General features: G+C 37.7%; 1 long non-coding RNA gene across 3 annotated transcripts in view; it reads left to right on the forward strand.

Annotated features, from left to right (window-relative positions):
• Positions 1-521: 521 nt before the first annotated feature.
• The window catches only part of LOC110197608 (uncharacterized), a 29,969-nt gene continuing 11,221 nt past the window's right edge, over positions 522-19,269 (forward strand). The window contains exons 1-4 of one of the 3 annotated variants that reach the window (XR_002321535.2): positions 522-768; positions 2,925-3,036; positions 4,804-5,016; positions 16,271-16,578. This is a non-coding gene — a long non-coding RNA (uncharacterized LOC110197608). Of the gene's footprint in view, positions 769-2,924; positions 3,037-4,803; positions 5,451-16,270; positions 16,579-19,269 lie in introns of those variants that run through there. The other 2 variants (XR_002321534.2, XR_002321533.2) reach the window with 2 other exon arrangements.

Raw genomic sequence — 19,269 nt, forward strand, 5'->3', positions numbered from 1 at the left:
TGGTTTAGGTTAGTATCATAGTTAAGAGTTCCTTGCATTGTGATATTTTTGTATAGAAATGCTGTTGGATTATGGCATGTTATCAAGAGTATGATGTATTTCTTTAGGAGGTTAAATCCTCTATTTTGTTAGAATGTTGCAATTTTATAACTTGGGCAGAGAACTCTTCTGGTTAAAGATGTCTTGTGTATTTAAACACAGAGACTCACACACAGACACGCTTGTGAAAGGTAGTATCTTGGAAAGTCTCCCGGTCATTAGAAATCTTTGGCAGATTTTGCCAGATGCTCTGAACTATTAACTAGACCTCCAGCCCTACCTAGACATTTTGAGGGTCTGATAAAACTAACTCCAGGGGAAATACTCTGGCCCCTCCCCGCCACCACCCAGAAGAGACCGGATCTTGGGCAACATTAAATTTAAGCGCGGGGTTAAAACATTCTCCTCCTTTCCCACCCCTCCCCCATATCACCTGACTTCTTGTCCTTTTTATTCCCTTTCCCAAATAAGGAAAGGGGAGGAGTAGCTTTACCTGACAAGCTCCTTCGGCTACCTGCTGAAGGCTATTTAAAACCCTCTATAAGTATCTCTCTTGGTTCTAAGGAGTTACTGTTCCTCTAACAACTGATACAAATTAACTTAACTTCTACCTTTGATTCTTGATTTATTGACCTCAAGTCAAATGGCCCAATCGCTCTCCAGGAAGATTTTAGAACCTCTAGGTTAAGAAATTCGCCAACAGAGGCCTGTGTCTGCTCCTTACCTTCAGTAAGTCGTTTTACTTTCTTATGTCTTGTTTTCCTCAACTTTAAAATGTTAGTACTGAAATTATTTATTGTGTTCCTTCCAGCTCTTTGTCCCATGATGTCTAGAAAGCTGCTCTGAATAGTGAATGGCTGCCTGGACAAGGCTTATAAACTTCAAGGTCTCATGACCACGGTCATATTTGAGTGAGAAATGCTTAAGGTCTTTTCCCTCGGGAGGGTCATCACTTTCAAAATGAGAGAGCATTTATGAGCAAAATTCCTTCCCCACCCCGCCCAACTTGGGGGGCGGGGAATGAGAGTGAGTGTGAACATAGTATGACTGATTTCAGAGTTTTTTAGGGATAGACTGTGCCCCGCCCTATGCCAAGAGAACCCTGGTATTCTTATGCCACAAAAGACCAGTCCAAGGCTCTTCCCTCCCCAAATTAATCTACATTATATTCCTGACCACTGTTGGGTAAGCCTTATCTCGCAATAGAGAGAAACTCTCAGGGTAGGGAAAAGGTGAGGCATGTCTAAATCCTCCTTTAGGAAGAGAAAGGAGTAACCAGGCACTGTGCTAAGCATTTTACAAACATTTTATTCGATCTTCCCAACAACCCTATGAGGTAACCCTTATTATTTCCGTTTTCCAGTTGAAGACACTGAGGCAGACAGAAGTTAAATGACTTGCCCAGGTTCACATAGCTAGCAAGTGACTGAATCTGGGTTTGAACTCTGGTCTTCTTGAGTTCCAGAAAGAAGCTCCCTTAGTTAATAAGTTCGATTCCTAGCCTGCAGCTTTGTGAAGGAAAGGGGAGAAAAGATATTAATTTCAAATAAAAGAACAGCTGGTCAGGCAGAACTGTTAAGATTCTTCTGACTCTTGGAATACCTCCTTAAATGCTCTGAATTTGAATTCTGATTTCCCTACTTTATAACTTAAGTTATCTTTAGCAATTCAATTTACCTCTCTGGGGTTTAGCTTCCTCCTTTGTAAAAGGAAGGAGGTAGGGATTAGGTTTGGAAGTGACCTCAAAGTGGGGAGTGGGGGAAAGCTCCAGCTCTCAATTCCATGACCTTTGCAGAACCTGGGCTATAGCGTGGTCCCCAGGGTTTTCTGCTGGACTTCCTTGGGCAAATCCCTTAGCCCATTGTGGCTTCTGTTACCTCACCTAGAAAAAAAGGTGGAGAGGGTTGGAGAAGGTGACTACTGAGTGTTCTTTGGGTTTGAGAGCTGAACTCCACTGGACTTTTTCCTTTTCTTTTATTTCTACCTTCTTCCTACTGCTAACCCTTGTTCCTGAATGCCTCTGGGATGGACATTACCTCCATTTCCCAAGGTATTTCCTCTCTCTTTCCCAGAGAGAAATCCCTTATGATGAGTCACTTTTTTCCCCACCTCACTGAAGAATAGAATTTAGCCTAAGTCATCAAAACATAGTTCCAGTTCTATGCAATGCCAAGGAAAACTCCCGTCTTCCTTTCTTTGGTTTAGGGCCAAGCTGAGTCATGTTATTTTCATCACATACTATTTGGGGGGGTGGGGGAGGTGGGATAGACTAGAAGGAATAAAGTAGGCATTGTTTTTCAAGACAGACCTAGAATTTCCTATCCATAATGCCCAGTCCAGAAATTCCCACCTATCCACCCAGAGAAGGACTTTTCAGGGTCTGTTATCGGGATGAGTCAAAAGTTGTCCCAGGTCTTCCCTACTCAGAGGCTAGCTATCTACCTCTCCACTAGGCCATGATGCCTTGGTGAAGTTCTAGAGACCTTTCCTGTTCAGGAGGAAGCTCTGAAGGCTGGAAGGGATAGGATGTGAGTATTCCCGCTGCTGTGACTTCTGTGGGATAGTTCATTAAAAGAAGGGTGAAAATGCACCCCTCTTCCTATGTGGAAAATGCAGTGATTCCAGCGGACCAGCTTATAAGCTTCCCTCCCCCCCCACCCCAGCCTTCAAAGAATAAAATAGGAAGGATATCAGTGAATAAACTTGGGATGGAGTACATATAATCAACTTATTTTCTTTCTCTTGCTGCACTACTCATGGTCAACTAAAGTGTCTAGAGCTAATCTTGTCTTAAAATACAATTTGGAGAAAAGAACAGTGCAGGTATATGTATTCTTTATCTGTACTATGGCTTTCAGGGACTGAAGCTTTTTCCTTTCTTCCAGAACAAAGACTTACAACATTGAGGAATATGGATGCAGTGTTGATGCCTGCTGCTTGGATTAATTTATTCCTACCTTCAGACTGTATCCATTATTCTGAGGCATTTTATTACAGGTAAAATGCTAGAGGTTGCATGACTAGTAAAAATGAAAGCCTCCAGAAACCATGAAGGGTAACTTGATACCTAACTACTACTGGGCAGTTACTGCCCCCCTGTGGAAGCTGTCTTGTTTTAAAGGATCCTCTTGCCAAGACTATGTAATTAACAATTGGGTCTACAGGCAGCCTATATGGAATGAAGGGAGAAAATGAGAGGGAAAAAGTAGAAGATGTTCCCTACAATGTTAAATAGAGCTTTATAATAAAGGATGAAAGCTTCTGAGACCATGCTGCTACCAAGTTATTGGATTTTTGGATGCATCTCGGTTAAAGGAAACTATAGACAAAAAAAAAATTTCTTTGAACTCCCAAATAGAACTATTCTAAAATCCAAGGATCAGCTCTGGATCATGATTACTTAATCTATGTAAATGTGGTAACTAATCAGAAATCTACTTCCTAGAAGGATGCTGTCTCTGGGACAATTTAAAAAAAAAAGTAGGCCCATAATTGCCCCACCCTGATTGCTCCATCTCTACTTCAAATCATGACAGTCGCCAATTGAACAAAAAAAAAAATGGCTATGTACATCAGCAGCTAGAAAACTCGGACAACTGACTATGATGAATTTTCCTGGAATGTTTTTTATGGAAGATCCTTCTAGTACTATTGTCCCATGCCTTCCTCATATGAAGGACCACTAAAACTTCTGAACACATAGCTTTTGTTCTCAAAGCTCTTCATGAGGAGGTTTAGCCTCTTCCACAGCTTAAGGAGACACCTAAATAAGATGTGAAAAGTCTTCAATCATGAAGGAACACTAAAGCCTTTCCCACAGTCATTACACTTTTTGAAGGGTTTTATTCCAAGCAAAGGACTTGGGTAGGTGTGTTTTTAAAAAAAAAAAAAACCTGACCTGATCAGGTTTTTCCCCCCCCCACATATCTCTGGTTTTGTTAGGTAACAAAAGCCCTTACTTCTTCAGAGTTTCTTGATAGCAAACCCACACCCCAGGATAAGAAATCCTTTTCACAATATCCAGTGCTGAGCTGAGGTGGTTACAAAAGTGGCTAGGAGTATAGATGAGGTGAGAAGTCTAGGTCCTAGCTCTCAGGAATGGATTTGGAAGAGGATCATCTCACTCATGTCCTCATGTGTGCACATAGGAGTGTTTTGGGGACCTGTCCTCTTTCTTCTCTATAGAGACAGGCTCTGGGTTCTCCAGCCTTCTACAAAGAAGTAGTCTGGGCCCAAACAAAACTTTCAGGACATGACAAGTACCTTTATGTTTGTTTTGAGGCAATTGGGGTTAAGTGACTTGCCCAGGGTCACATAGCTAGTAAGTGTTTGGGGTCATATTTGAACTCTGGTCCTCCTAACTACAGGGTTGGAGCTCTATCTGCTGCACCACCTAGTTGCCCCTAAGCTTTTTTTTTTTGAGAATTTGTGAATTAAATAACTTAATCTAGATGTTGGAGAGTACTGCTTAATATGAAAGTAAATAAAGATTTAAATCCTTTACATATTAGATGGACTTATGTAATTTTCTATTAACCAAAGTGCTTCAGTGTCTCTTTGGAGTACCTCATGGACACAAGCTGAATCAAACCTGAAAAAAATTCTAAAACCAATACTTGATACTTGGTAGATGAGACAGCATTCTCTTGGGTGTGCTTTCCCTGCCTAGAGTCAGTGAAATGGCATCATGCTCCTCTAATGTTTCCCACGATGAACTCTAAGTAGAAAGAGAATTTGACATTTCACCTTTGATCTATCTCCCAGGGCCTACTTTTAGTGGAACATGATTGACTTAAAATTACGGATTTGGACAAATGGAGAACTACGTGCACAATTAAAAATATCATAAAGACAAACAACTTTGAAAGATTTAAGGACCATCAACTATGAGGATTCTTGATGAAACATGTTCCCTATCTCTTGACAGAGAGGCAATATAGGATACAGTTTGAAACATTCTTTTCAGACATGGCCAATGTAAGAATTTGTTTTGCTTGCATATTTTTTCACAAGGGTTTTGTTCTTCTTTAATGGGAGGGAGAGGCCAATTACTGTTGGGGGGGGGGGAATGAACAATTTTAAATGAATGATATGCATTTACTGACAAGTCACTGTGCATTAAGAATTGATGTATCCTTAAATATTCTCCCTCTTTATTTCTGCCTCTTGGTTTCTGTCAAGTCCCAATTAAAATCATATATTCTATGAGAAGCCTCTTCTGATTCCCCATAATTCTCATACCTTCCATTTGTCGACTATCTCCAATTTATCCTCTATGGATCTTGTATCTAGTTTGTTTCTTCCATTAGACTGTGAGTTCCTTGAAAGCAAGGGCTTGTCTTTTGCCTCTTCTTTGTCTGCTACAGGGTAAGCACTTCATAAATGTTTATAAACTGACCAGTCTTAAATAAGCCTCTGCATGATCATTCACTATCACTTCATACAGATTTTCTTTATTTCTGTGAATAAAAATAATCTTTGATTTTTGTAAGTTCGTAGCTGGCCATATGGGTTAGCTTTACCAATTTCACAAAAAGTGAATCTATCTAAAAGCTACTTCTGAAACAACTACTGAGGCTATTCTCTTCCCTCTCATCACCACCAATTCTGGGTTATATACCCTTCTGCCGCTCTGGAGCCAAGCAATTATATAACTGCTTCTAACTCTTGTCCTAATCACATTTAATCAATCTAGCTATGGGAGTCAAAGTAGAAAAATTCAGTTCATGATGAGCTCAGAAAGATGACAGGTAGAAACATTTTCCACTGAAGGTGTGTGAGACAATGGAATAGATGGAATCAGCAGAAGGAAAAAAGCCAACTTCAAACAATGGGTAAAAAAGGAAAAAGTTGAACCAATCATTACTTGCTCAGTGTGTTAGCAAACAGTACAAAATTATATGCAGGGAATTACTACCTTTAAGCTAATCTTGATCATTTGTGTTCTGATGCTTTTGTGAAGTGTATCAATCTTTAGAACTAGACTCCAAGCATAATCTCAGCCTTAGGAGTATACTGATTGACTAAATGCAGAGGCTGGTGGAGGTCTGGGGTTTATTTAGTTACATAAAGATGTGGTATGCTTGAGGAACTCTTCCTTACAATCCACAACCAGGTCAACTCTGTCCCAGGCTTCGTTGTAATGTTGAACATATTTGCTAAGGCGATTGTTTCTCAAGAGGGTCTTTGGTCCTAGACTGTTGTTCATCTTTGATTTTTGAAGAGGACCAATGATATCATAGGTAGCACAGCACCAGCCCTGAAGTCAGAGGACCTGAGTTCAAACTGGCCTCAGACACTTGCGCTTACTAGCTGTGTGACCCTGGGCAAGTCAGTTAACCCCATTGATTAGTGCAAAAAAAAATTGAAGGCTTAACTATATGAATTCAAAAGTCCAAAACTTCCTATCCTTTTAAACATACAAAATACAAATGTCAGAGCAGAGCACTACATAGCTGCATTATTTTGCCCTGAGTCTTAAGCTGTTGTGTAGCTAACTACATCTGAAGATGCTTCTTAGGCCTTCTATATTAATATGAGCAGCTGGCAACTGTGCAAACTTCAGTGACTGAAATAGTTTCATGTTGTTGTTGTTGTTGTCGTTGTTAGTAGACTATGGCTGTGGGGAGGTGTGGGGGGAAAGAGGAGAAATGGAGCCAAATGCTTGCCATCATGATACTGGTCATGATTACAATGGGAATTCAGAAGGGAAACATCAGTGTGCGCTGGTATCTTATATCTTACTGTGCAAGCAATTAATCTGTGAACAAGTATGGGTGCCTGCTAAATGATATGCCAAAAGGGATAGAGCTTAAGTCTCACTAGGAAATCATGATCACATTATACAAGGACAATTCAAGGTAGTGTGTAAATATGTGTTAAGTCATATAGCATTTGCTACAAATTATAATTTAAGTAGATATGGTTCCCGCCCACTTACAAAATAAAAGATGTTTGAGAAGAGGAGACTTGAAGTTAATTCTTCACCTTCTGAAGAGGTTGGCATATCCAGGAAGCTGATCACTGACTCGGATTAAGAGCTGAAAAGGGATCTTAGAGGTCCTCCAGTTCAACATTTCAACACTGCTACCTCCCTGTGTTGTGCAAGCTCTAAACCTGCCCCCCTTCTGAGGCAGGTGTTGGTTCTGCAGAGGCGGTTAAAACCCAAACTAACTGCTACCCACAGAAGTTGCACAGATGCCATTAGGAAAATGTCACCCCTATTCACTGTCTCCATTACCCAGATCACCTTTGTGGCTATGGCCATGGCAGTGACAGTGACGTTTGAATAAGAACCCTACTCCTTTTCACATAGGATGGGAAGAGTGAGTTACACAAGATGAGCTCTAGATGGTTGTAGTTTTCATTAGTACAGCATTTATTCCTTTCTTGAAAAAACTTTTTCAGTTCAGAATTCTCTCCTTCCCTCCTCCTTCTTCCCTCTTGCTCCACCCATTGAAAAGGCAGGAAATATAATAGCCATTATAGATCTATAAAGTCATGCAAAACGTGTGTCCACATTAGCTATGTTACAGGGGAAGGGAGGAAGGTCAGAAACCAAGAAAAATAAAGTGAAAGAAAATATGATTCAATCTGTACTCAGAGTTCATCAGCTCTGTCTCAGCAATTTTTTTTATCACGAGTCCTTTGGAATTGTTATGGATCATTATATTGATCAGAACTGTCTTTCACAGTTGATTGTCATTACAATATCACTGTTACTATTATTGTGTCAAAGGGTATGCACAGTTTTATAGCCCTTTGGGCATAATTCCAAATTGTTCTTCAGAATGGTCAGACTAGGTCTATATGAAATGTATGAGGTCTTCAGGGAAGTCTAACACCTCTGGTGTGAGGGCATTCTGAGCCCTTTTCAGGGTTGCTCATTCACCTTTGGGAGCCACCTTCACCCATCTCTCACCTGTGGCTCCAAGAAGCTATAATATGTACAGAAGCCATACCTCAGTAAATAATCTTGGCAGGTGGGCTAAACAAGGGTGAGGGTAACCAATTGTTGGTGATTTTAGGGTGATGTCTACACCAACCATGTGAAAACTTTTCCTGGCTGAATGCGTGGATGAAAACAATTTGTTCCAACAGCTATGAAGGCAGCTGAAGCAAGTGTTATGGAGCACTTGGAGCTTGGTCAGCATCAAAAATGCCAAGGTCATCCACTGCATTCTGGGCTATTGCCTGTCGTCTTGACTTGTCTTGCCACTGGACCTTGCTGAGTGAGGGTGATGGATTTAAATGAGGCAGAGTTGCACAAAGTCAACTCATGTGCAAGTCAAAATATTGATCCTCTTTGAAAAATGAAGGATGAACAACAATAATAATGACCACAAAGAGATCAAATATTTTTAACAGTTCTTTTTGTGGTGGCAAAGAATTGGAAATTGAGGTGATGCCCATCAATTGGGGAATGGCTGAACAAGTATATGATTGTGATTGAATACAACTGTGCTATAAGAAAGGGCAAACAGGATAGTTTCAGAAAAAGCTGGAAAGACATTTGTGAACTGATGCAAAGTGAAGTGAGCAAAACCAGGAGAACATTGTGTACACTAAAAGCGATATTGTAATGATGATCAACTGTAGAAAAACTTAGCTATTCAGATTAATAATATAATGCAAGACAATTCTAAAGGACTCAAGATGGTAAATGCTATTTACCTCCAGAGAGAACTGAAGTCTGAATGCAGATTGAATCATAATTTAACTTTTTTTCTTTTTTCCTGCAACATGACTAATGTGAAAAATTGTATTTTACATGTATGATTGATATAATATTGCTTGCCTTCTTATTAGGTGAAGGAGGGACCAAAGGGCAGAAAGAATTTGAACTCAAATTTTAAAAAAAGGTTAAACATATTGTCATTCAAATAAAATCACAACATGCAGCAAGGCAAGGAATGATTGGTTGTATATTTATTTGGGGAAAATGAATTCTGGTCAATAAATTTTAATTTTTTAAAAGAAAAATAAGGAATGGTTGGACCAGTTCACATCTTCACTAACAGTCCATTAGTGTATCTATTTTTCCATATCTCCTCGAGCATTTATCATTTTTCTTTTCTGTCATCTTATTCAATCTGATGGGTATGAGGTGGTACCTCAAGTGATATTTTAATTTGCACTTATTTAATTATTAGTTTAGGCAGTTAGGTGGTGCAGTGGATAGAGTGCCAGGCGTGGAATCAGGAAGACTCATCTCTCCAATTCAAATCTGTTCTCAGACTCTTACCAGCTGTGTGACCCTGTTTGCTTCAGTTCCTCATCTGTAAAATGAGCTAGAGAAGGAAATGGCAAACCACTCTAGTATCTTTGCCAAAAAACTTCAAATGAGGTCATGAAGAGTCAGACATGACTGAAACAATAACAAATTATTAGTAATTCAGAGCATTTTTTCAAATAACTATTGATAGTGGGGTTTTTTTCTGAAAAATGCCTGTTTTTGTTTTTATTATTTATCAATTGGGGAGTATTACTTTAGTTTTTACAACCTTAGTATTACCTTGGACTATTACTCTTCCAGGCCCCATATATCCAATCAGTTAATAAATCTTGTCAGTTCAATCTCCACATCTTGCAATCTATTTCCTTTTCTCTACTCATACAACCACCAAGCTACTTCAGTTCCTTATCATCTCTATCCTATGTCTATCAGCTCTGTCCTGGAATAACCTACTTGGTATCCCCACATCACTCTCTTTCACCTTGCCAATCTGCCCTACATAAACTACCAAAGTGATTTTCCTAAAGCGCAGGCCTGAGCTTTCTCTCCTCAATAAACTCCAATGGTTCCATAGTGATTTGGAGACTAAATATTATTTCATTTTTATTTTAACCTTGTTTAATTTCTATTTTTGTATAAGTTTTAGAATGCATGTCATCAATAGAGCAATAGTCCATGCATGTAATTTATAAATATATATAAAGATTGGGAACATGCTCAAAAAAGATTTAACGATAGAGGTACACAAACAAAAAAGTTTGGAGACCACTGCATTAAACCACATTGGCCCTTGTTTACTCTTATCTCATATATTGAGACAAAACTAAGAGTTTCTGGAGGGTAAAGACCAGATCATCTTCACCCATGGCACAGGGCCAAGTACATGGCAGGTATTCAATAAACCCTCATGGGCTGCAATCTGTCAATCAGAAGAAGGAAAGAGTTAAGAAAACATTTAACATAATTTTTTTTTGTTTTTTTATCATCATGGGATCTTTTTTTGTGACTTGTGACTAGTTTTTTTAAAAGTCACTTTTTTTTCCTTTTTGAGAATTTAAAGGACACTAAGGTTGGAGAAGTAGCCTTTCTTAAAGGGTACAGAGCCAGCCTTAAAGTCAAGACAAACTGGTTTCAGTCCTTCCTCTGACACTTTTTTCCCTTTTATTTTTTTTTACATTAATACATTTTTGTGGAATAAAAGTTACATAACATAATACAATAAAAATCTACTAAGTATAACTTGCTATTCCTTTCAAATATACAACAAAATTATCATGTAAATTTCTTTTTTTCTTTTTTCCGACCCTACCTCACCCTGCACTAGAAATAGCTACCATTAGACACAGATAGATGTATGCATGTATGTGTATGTGAAATTATTCTACACATCTATCAGTTCTTTCTCTAGATGCAGATAGCATTTTTCTTCATATGTACTTTGTAGCTAATGTGGATATTCATAATAGTCAAAATAGCTTATTCACTCAAAGTCATTCTTAAAACAGTATTGTTGTTTCTATATACAATGTTGTTTTGATTCTGCTAATTTCACTCTTCATTACTTCATGTAAGTCTTTCCATGTTTTTCTAAGATTATTGAGTTCATCATTTCTTTTAGCATAGCAATATTCCAACACAATCATACCACAACTTTTTCAGCCATTCCCCAATTGATGGGCATCCCTGCAATTTCCAGTTCTTTGCCACCACAAAGAGAGCTGCTATAAACATTTTAGAACATATAGATTCTTTTCCTTTTTCCCTCATCATCTTTGGAAACAGACCTTGTAGTGGTAATTCTGGGTCAAAGGGTATAAGGTAGTTTAATAACACTTTGGATATAATTCCAGACTATTCTTCAAAATGATCGCATCAATTCACAATTCCACCAACAAAGAATTAATGTCCCAGTTTTTCCACATCTTCCAATGTTTGTTGCTTTCCCTTTCAATCACTTTAGCTAATTTGGTAGGTGTAAAATATCTCAAGGTTGTTTTAATTTGCATTTCTCTAATCAATAATAACAGAGCATTTTTTTCATATGATTATAAATTGTTTGGATTTCTTCATTGGTAAACTGCCTGTTCATATCCTTTGACCATTTATCAATTAGAGAATGACTCATTCTTATAGATTTGACAAAGGTCTTTATATATTTTTGATATGAGACCTGCCTCTGACACCTGCTGTATGTGTGGCCCTATGTGTGTCACTTATCTCTGTGCTCCAGGCAGTTCTAAGATCAGTTATTGATCTGTGCACGCGTGTATGATTCCTCACTAGGATTTCACTATTGTGATGTCTCCCCTCACCAAAATCATGACTCTATCTGATTTCTATAGTCACTAAATAAAATCTAGAGCAGATATAATTAAATAGTGGCCTATATACTCATTGCTTGTTGAGGCTCCTTCTAAAGTCAATGATGGAGGGCAAACTGGTGCCCTACAGAGTCACCATAAATATAGTCCCTTAATTCCTTAAGGGTAGGAACTGTTTAATTTTGTCTTTGTGTACCCGGTACTTAACAGTATTGGCATACAGGAGGCATGTAAATGTTTGTTGATTGTCCTGCTCTGAGGTGTGGAAAGATTCTAGATGGCTGATTTTAAGATGACCTCTTCAAGTGACTAAGGTTCTTTTCTTCAAAAGAAGAAACCGAGTTTTTGAAAGAGTTCCATGAATGTGGATTGTCACATTCCATTTTCTACATTCCAGAAATCTGTTCATCTAAGGAAGTTGCTATTTTTTCCTGTTCTATCAAGGCTGTCTAGTTTATCATAAATGCGTAGGGAGTTGCCTACAAATAGCATGCTCCTTTAGAATACGGTAGAAGGTTCAGAAAATGTAACACTGAAATAGTTAACATCGCTACAAAATGGATAAGATCAGCAATAGACAGAAGTGATCCCAAGAATTGGTGTGTGATGGTGCTGCCAATGAAACTGAAGTACCTCTTAATTGTCGGTTATGGATAATAAAGTATAATAATTTACACTGTGATTTAATTCGTTATAATAGACAACGTCATAACAGAAGGGGTATGGAAATGAGGGAAGAAGAGCCAAAGAATAAAATTTGGCAGTGTGTCTCCAACACTTTCCAATGATCTGGTTCTAATGACTTGTGCTACGTATCTATAGATGGGATGTAGCATGGTAATGCAGAAGGAGTACTGTGTTTGGAGTCCAAGGGCTTCAATTCATATCCTGGCTCTGCTACATTAAACAACTTATTCAACTTCCCTGGACCTCAGATTCTTCATCTATAAAATAAGGAGGTTTCGTTGTATGCCCTCATTGGTTCTTTTTAGTTCTAAGTCCTTGGTCCTGGAGGAGGTGAATTTGCCAGACTACCAGATTGATGGAAACATTGCTTTAGTACATCAGCTTCTTTTTGCTCTGGTTATATGATCCCAAAGTATGCTGTTGCTCTGTAATTTGTTGTTCTGGATGGATTTTCCCACGAGGAGGCTGTATTCTCTGCAAATGGCATAATCTTACTTAATCTGCTAAATAAAACTACCAGGGCAAATTTTGAAACTTTTTTAAAAATCTTTAACATCTTATTGATGCTTACTATTTTTACATCAGTCATCATGGTGTTTATTCATCTAAACCATGACAATATTGTCTGAAAGATAACTAAACTCCATGGCAGAAGATGCTATTGAGATACTGTGCCAAGGAAGTTACTTCTCCATATACTGAATAACTTGAAATGTCCTGAAATGGAAGAAGTGACAGATTTAATACATGAATATACTCAAACCCCTACTCAGTGGTACTTCGCTTGTAACAGAGAAAAACAATCAAGTAAAATTAAATAATATGGTGACTGTGTCTGACAGTGAATATAACATTCAGAACCCATAGTCCTCCACCTCTCCAGCAACAAGAAATAGGTATGTTTTTGTCATTTCTTTTTTGACCCCAAGGCTGGTGATCACACTTGACTTTGGCTTCATTTCAGTGGTCTTCTCATTTAGAGTCTTGTCATTGTCTATGCTGTTTTCCTGATTCACTTATTTCACACTGCATCAGTTTAAACCAGTTTTCCTGTTTTTTCCAAATTCCTCGTGTGCATCAATTCCTATAAAACAATAATATTCCATTACATTCCTACATTTCAATGTGTTGAAGTACTCCCCAATGGATGGGCAACCACTTTGTTTTTCAGTTTTTTGCTGCCCTCAAATGTGGTGCTATAAATATGTTGGTATATTTAGAATCTTTCTTTCTGTCTTTGACTTGCTTGTGGTATATATGCCTACTAGTAGGATCTATGGATCCAAAAAGTATGTGAGCAGTTTGCTTGCTTCTCTCACTCCCATTATAAAACTGATGGATTAGGATTCTTGTTGAGAAATCAGTCTATCATGGATTTTGTTAGTCTACAGGGAAATCAATTCATACCAGCCACCACTGCATGAACTAATAAAATCAAGCTTCAGAACCTGCAAAACTAAAGACCAGAAACTGGCTCCAGGATCCTCATCTACATGCAGATATCCTAAGCAACTTTCTACCCTTTCTTCTGCTCACATGCCATCTTAGCTGCTACAGTTTTGGGTTTTGACCCAGTCTTGTGACTTCACTACTATGACCATCTGGCTTGGAAACTCCCTCCACCAATGCAAATCAACAATTCCATTATCATTCCAGGCATGGGAAACTTGTGGCCTTGAGGCCACATGTAGCCTTTTAGGTCCTTGAGTGCTGCTTTTTGACTGAGTCCAAGTTTTACAGAACAAATCCTTTTATTAAGGGGATTTGTTCTGTGAAATTTGGATTCGGTCTAAGGGCTGCACTTGAGGACCTAGAGGACCACATGTGGCCTCGAGGCTGCAGGTTCCCTACCCCTGATTTAGACTTATAGCTGCTTGAAGCCATTGAATGCTTAAATAATTTAGCCACTGTCATAAAGTCAGTATGTGTCAGAGACAAGATTTGGAGTCTTTCTGACTCTAAGGCTGGGTCCGTCTACCGTGCACACTGTTTCAAGAGCTGCAGAGGCTGGCATAAAATTTTATTCTAGAAATCTCCACTCATGAGCTGTCAAGGGTTTCTAAAAGTTGTTTATAGGGAAAGTCTTTTTTCTTAAATCAAGATATCTGGCTGTGAACAGGGACAAGTGAACAAAGGATTCAGTAATTTAATAAGAAATGAATTTGCCTCAGGCTCTCACGTCCCCGTCCAGTCACTAACTACCATGAAATATGTAGCCCACTGATTATTACTGCCTAATTACATTAAATATGAAGACACATTATGAATCCAACCATAGCCTTTAACTCTAAATGGAATAATGGGGTTAGTCAAATAGGAAAATGTTACATCTCTTCTCTCCCAGGAGAGTAATTATAGCTGAGATGTTAGTCTGTATCATGCACTCAATTACATATTAGTGCCTTGGCTCCGTGGTCTAGGAGCCAAAACACAGAAGAGGAGTTACCTAGGAAAAGTGTGATGGAATAAACAATCCAGGTAATTTGGACAATGTAGATAGTCTTCAAAGTTCCAACAGAGTGCCTGAATCACAGTTAGAATTCTTGGTTTTAGTTTGTCCATATAAACAGGTGCAACTGCTTAACTCCAGGTAATTCCTAAACCTCATGATGTTTATTCATCTAAACCATGAGAATTATGTCTGAAAAATAACTAAACTCCATGGCAGAAGATGCTATTGAGATACTGTGCCAAGGAAGTTACTTCTCCATATCCTGAATAACTTGAAATGTCCTGAAATGGAAATGACAGATTTAATACATGAAACAATAGGATGATGAAACATATGTCTCAAGATTTTATTTCAATTTTGAAATTATTTAATGTTTTTCACCCTCTAGTATGCCACATTTTGATTCACCAGAAGGAACAGATTGAATAACCAAAAATTCATTTGTTCTAGTACTTTTGCCAGCTTTTCACCTGTAAGAAAATGATTTTGCAAAATTTAATGCAACAAACTTTAATTGCTAAGTCCAAGGGGGTTTCCAAAGATTAGGTAAGGCCTGTAGGGTCTTTTCACAGACTTCAATCTATAAGGCAATGTGGCACATGACTTTTGGAGTAAATTGAATGTGAAGTGCTTAAGACAAGTATAAAATAGCATATGAGGTCCAAGGAAGGAAAAGGCATTTCTAAGTGAAGAAGATAGTTGGGGAATCCTCATAGTAAGTCAGTCAATAAACATTTATTAAGGACCTACTATGTCCCAGGCACTGTGCTAAGCACTAAGGATACAAAAAAGAGGCGAGATAGTCCATGCCCTCAAGAAGCTCAAAAGGCTTCATTGATAAGGTAGCACAGGAGAGAAGCTTTAAAGGATAATGAAGATGTGTCATGGGATGGGAGCAGAGGCCTTTATATTAAATCTGGTTTAAACATCAATATGTGATGTTTAAACAAATTCTAAAAAAAATTGAATTAGATTTATGGAATTCAGCAACTGACCAATTGAAATCAGTCCTCTAGTATTTTAAAGTTCAAACAAAAAGTTACAACATAGTGACAGATTTTTTTAAAAAGAAAATCATTTTATTTATAACATCCAGAGCTGGAAGATAACTTTGCAGATCATATAACCCAACTATTTCTATGCAGATAATTTCCAAATTGATATACCTATATGTTATTGGTAATATATATACATACATATAAAATGTTAGTTACATTAAATGGTATTGAGGGGTATGAGGCACCACTTTTTACACAAATATTATCTCCTAGCAAAATATAAGCTCCTTGAAGCAAGAATTATCCTATTTTAAATCATTACATTCCCAGCATTTGGCACAGTGCTTTGCATATAATAAGTTAAATAAAATGCTTATTGCATTGAATGGGATTATACTATGCTTCTACTAACCTTTGGTACAAGCAACCCACCATCACCAGAGTAAAGGGATGAGAGCACTCATTCTATACACATTTACACTCACCCAGTGAACACAAGCCTTTCAGTGTAGTGTTTTGTGTCTCTTTCCTCTTCCAGGATCATAATATTCATTTTAATGTGGTATCACTTATACGAAAATGTTATAGGAATGATCCAAGATAATTCCAAAGGACTCATGATGAAAAATGCTATCTACATCCAGAGAAAGAACTGATGGGGTCTGAATGCAGATGGAAGCATACTATTTTCACTTTTTTATCTTTTTCATGGTTTTTTTTTCTTTTTGGTCTGTTTTTTCTATCACAACATGACTAATATGGAAATTGAATGAATGTTAAAATGAACATTTAAAAATTGTCTTTACATGTAATCAGAGAAAATAAAATGCTATTAAAAAGGAAAAAAAGGAAAATGTAGAGGTGATCACAATTATGGTTTTCACTAGCCCTGTATCTTTTAGAGATGGCCCTGGTAATTCCACCCAAATTGGGACAGCTCTGGTTACTCATCAAATTTTAGAGTTTACAAGAGCTTTAGTTTTACTCTCTTGTTTTATAGATGAGGAAAGTGAGGCCCAGAGAAAATATAACTTGTCCATGATCACAGTGCTGGTTAGAGGTAGAGTCAGGATTTGAACGCAGGTTCCTGTCTCCAAGTTCAGTAGAATGTAGCTCTTCGAAGACAAGAACTTTTGCTTTTGTCTTTGTGTTCTCAGAACCTGGCACAGTGCCTGCACAAAGTAGAAACTAACATTTGTTTAATTCACTTGACTACACTTCGAATTTGTCTTTTTCAAGATATTTCAGAAGGCATATGTGTGCGTATGCATGTGTATATGCCTATATATGTACATGTCTATATATATATATATATATATGTGTGTGTGTGTGTGTGTGTGTGTGTGTGTGTGTGTGTGTGTGTGCATGTGCATATATATGTGTGTGTGTGTGTGTGTGTATATGTATATCTTGAACCTTATTTTTTCTTTTGTAAATATTTTAGGTTTTTCAAGGATTCCTTAATAGAAAGGAAAGCAGTTTCAATAAAACAATAATATTACTTTTTCTGGATGCCTTCTTTTTAGGTCTAAGTATACCTTTTAAGTATCTATAATATTCGAACAGAAAGCATTTTGGAAGACTCTATGTCTTTATTGTCTCATATAATGCAGCCTGAATTGTTATTACTTTTGTCCCCTGCTATACCCTGACCTCAGGCCAAATCTCCTTTTTTATGACCTGGACTTTAAAGGTTAGGGCAAACACCTCCAACATTTAATTACCTGTGTGACTTTATTTCCCTGAGCATTAGTTTCCTCTTCTTAAAAAAGGTCAGTGTAGATGGCCTCCCAGCCAGTCCCTTCCAGCTTTGCATCTGTGGTCCTATGAGTGGTATCACATAGAGAAGAGCTGTTACTTATTCAGTGTGTGGCAGAGGGAAGCATCCTCCATAAGAAGGAAATCAAAATGTCATAATTTTTAAAACATCAACATAAACTGTTAAGAAAACCTGTTGTCCAAATTGAATTTAGGGTTTTATCACAGGCTAATTGTTTTAAATACATAGACTCTGCAACTCCAAATAGGATAAAGGGAACATAAGGAAGTCTAGGTACTACAAGGTATCCTGCTTGCAATTTTCCTCTTAAATATCCAACTGTGGACTGAGATAATTAGAAGGAAACTAATATGCTAAGACTACCTTGATGGGTACATGGAAGCTTGTATTAAGCTAGGACCTCCAATGTCTTCTTTATTTTTAAACAGAAGGGAAGAAGTGTGTATGTATATATATATATAAAATTTATTTTAATATATTCATGTTTAATATATATTTAACGTATTTTTTAATTTTAATTTTAAAAATAAGTTCTAAAAAGCCTATATGGAAAAACATTGTGAATATTTTATGTAACACGTGCCAGAAAGGATAGTCCAAAAATAAGACTTGGCAGTGTTTACCTCTGTAGTCAAAATATACTTCAATTGTCCATGATTTCTTCAGCATAGAATATGGATCACAACCTCTCCATACCATTTTTTCCCTAGACCTATGTCTTTATTGATGTGGAGAACTCCCTGGAGAGGAAACTCCCTCTCCCAGATCAGATTGGCAGTTGTTCAGGAACTGATACTCTTAGCCAATTGCCTCAGGCACCAAGAGGTTAAGTGACTTGCCCAAGATCACAGAGGCAGTATGTGTCAGAGATGGAGCAGGAACCCAGCTCTTCCTGACTTCAAGGCTAAGTTTCCATACACTGTACCCATTTGTCTTTTTCTGTGTCTTATTATTTTCCTAAGTTGCCAGGGCTGAAATTTTATTACCCTGGAGCCAACCTGGTGATACTCTTCTCATAAATTAGCTGGACTAGTCCTCTTGTGGTAGATATACAGTCCATCACTGGGTTGACATTTAAAACCTTTCAAACTTGGTAGGACCTTCTAGACATCTGCTCCACTGGCATAACCTTTAAGAGCCCAGAATCATCTCCATACCACAGTGTAATATCAGAGCAAGACTTTATTAGGGAAAATCAAAGAAAGAGTGAAAAGATGTATATGGAGGTGCTTGGCTAGTTAGCTTCTATTTCTGAAGATATCCAACAAAGACTTTATATTTTGAGTATGGGGTCAGGGAGTGGAGGAGCTCCCATAAAACTGTGAAAGTAGGTACTGAATAGAAAAATATATGTGACATAGAAACAGCACAATGAAAATTTTACCTGGGGGAAAATGGAATACTTATACACCAGAGCATAGAATGTGGATTCTTGGAGGTTAGGATGTTTGGGGGTTGTGAAAGGCAAAGAAGAAAAGTATTTGTAGGAAAGAAAGAAAGTTCTTTCCATTTTTCTTCCCATTGTGGGATCAGATGACATGGGAAGTAGTTACTTAGCCTGGTATTTCCATTAGGATATATATAAGTGCTAGAGTCTTGGAAGGGAACTAGTAGAAAGGTGTTTAAAGTAAGGGTTCTTAACTTTTTTTATGTCAAGGACTCCTTTGGCCATCTGGTAAAGTCTATGAATCCCTTTTTAAAATGATGTTTTTAAATACATAAAAATAAAAATGATTGCAAAGGTAAATAATTATGTC

Source organism: Phascolarctos cinereus, unplaced genomic scaffold (genome assembly GCF_003287225.1).
Source record: "Phascolarctos cinereus isolate Bilbo 61053 unplaced genomic scaffold, phaCin_HiC Scaffold_5;HRSCAF=322, whole genome shotgun sequence".
NCBI lineage: Eukaryota > Metazoa > Chordata > Mammalia > Diprotodontia > Phascolarctidae > Phascolarctos > Phascolarctos cinereus.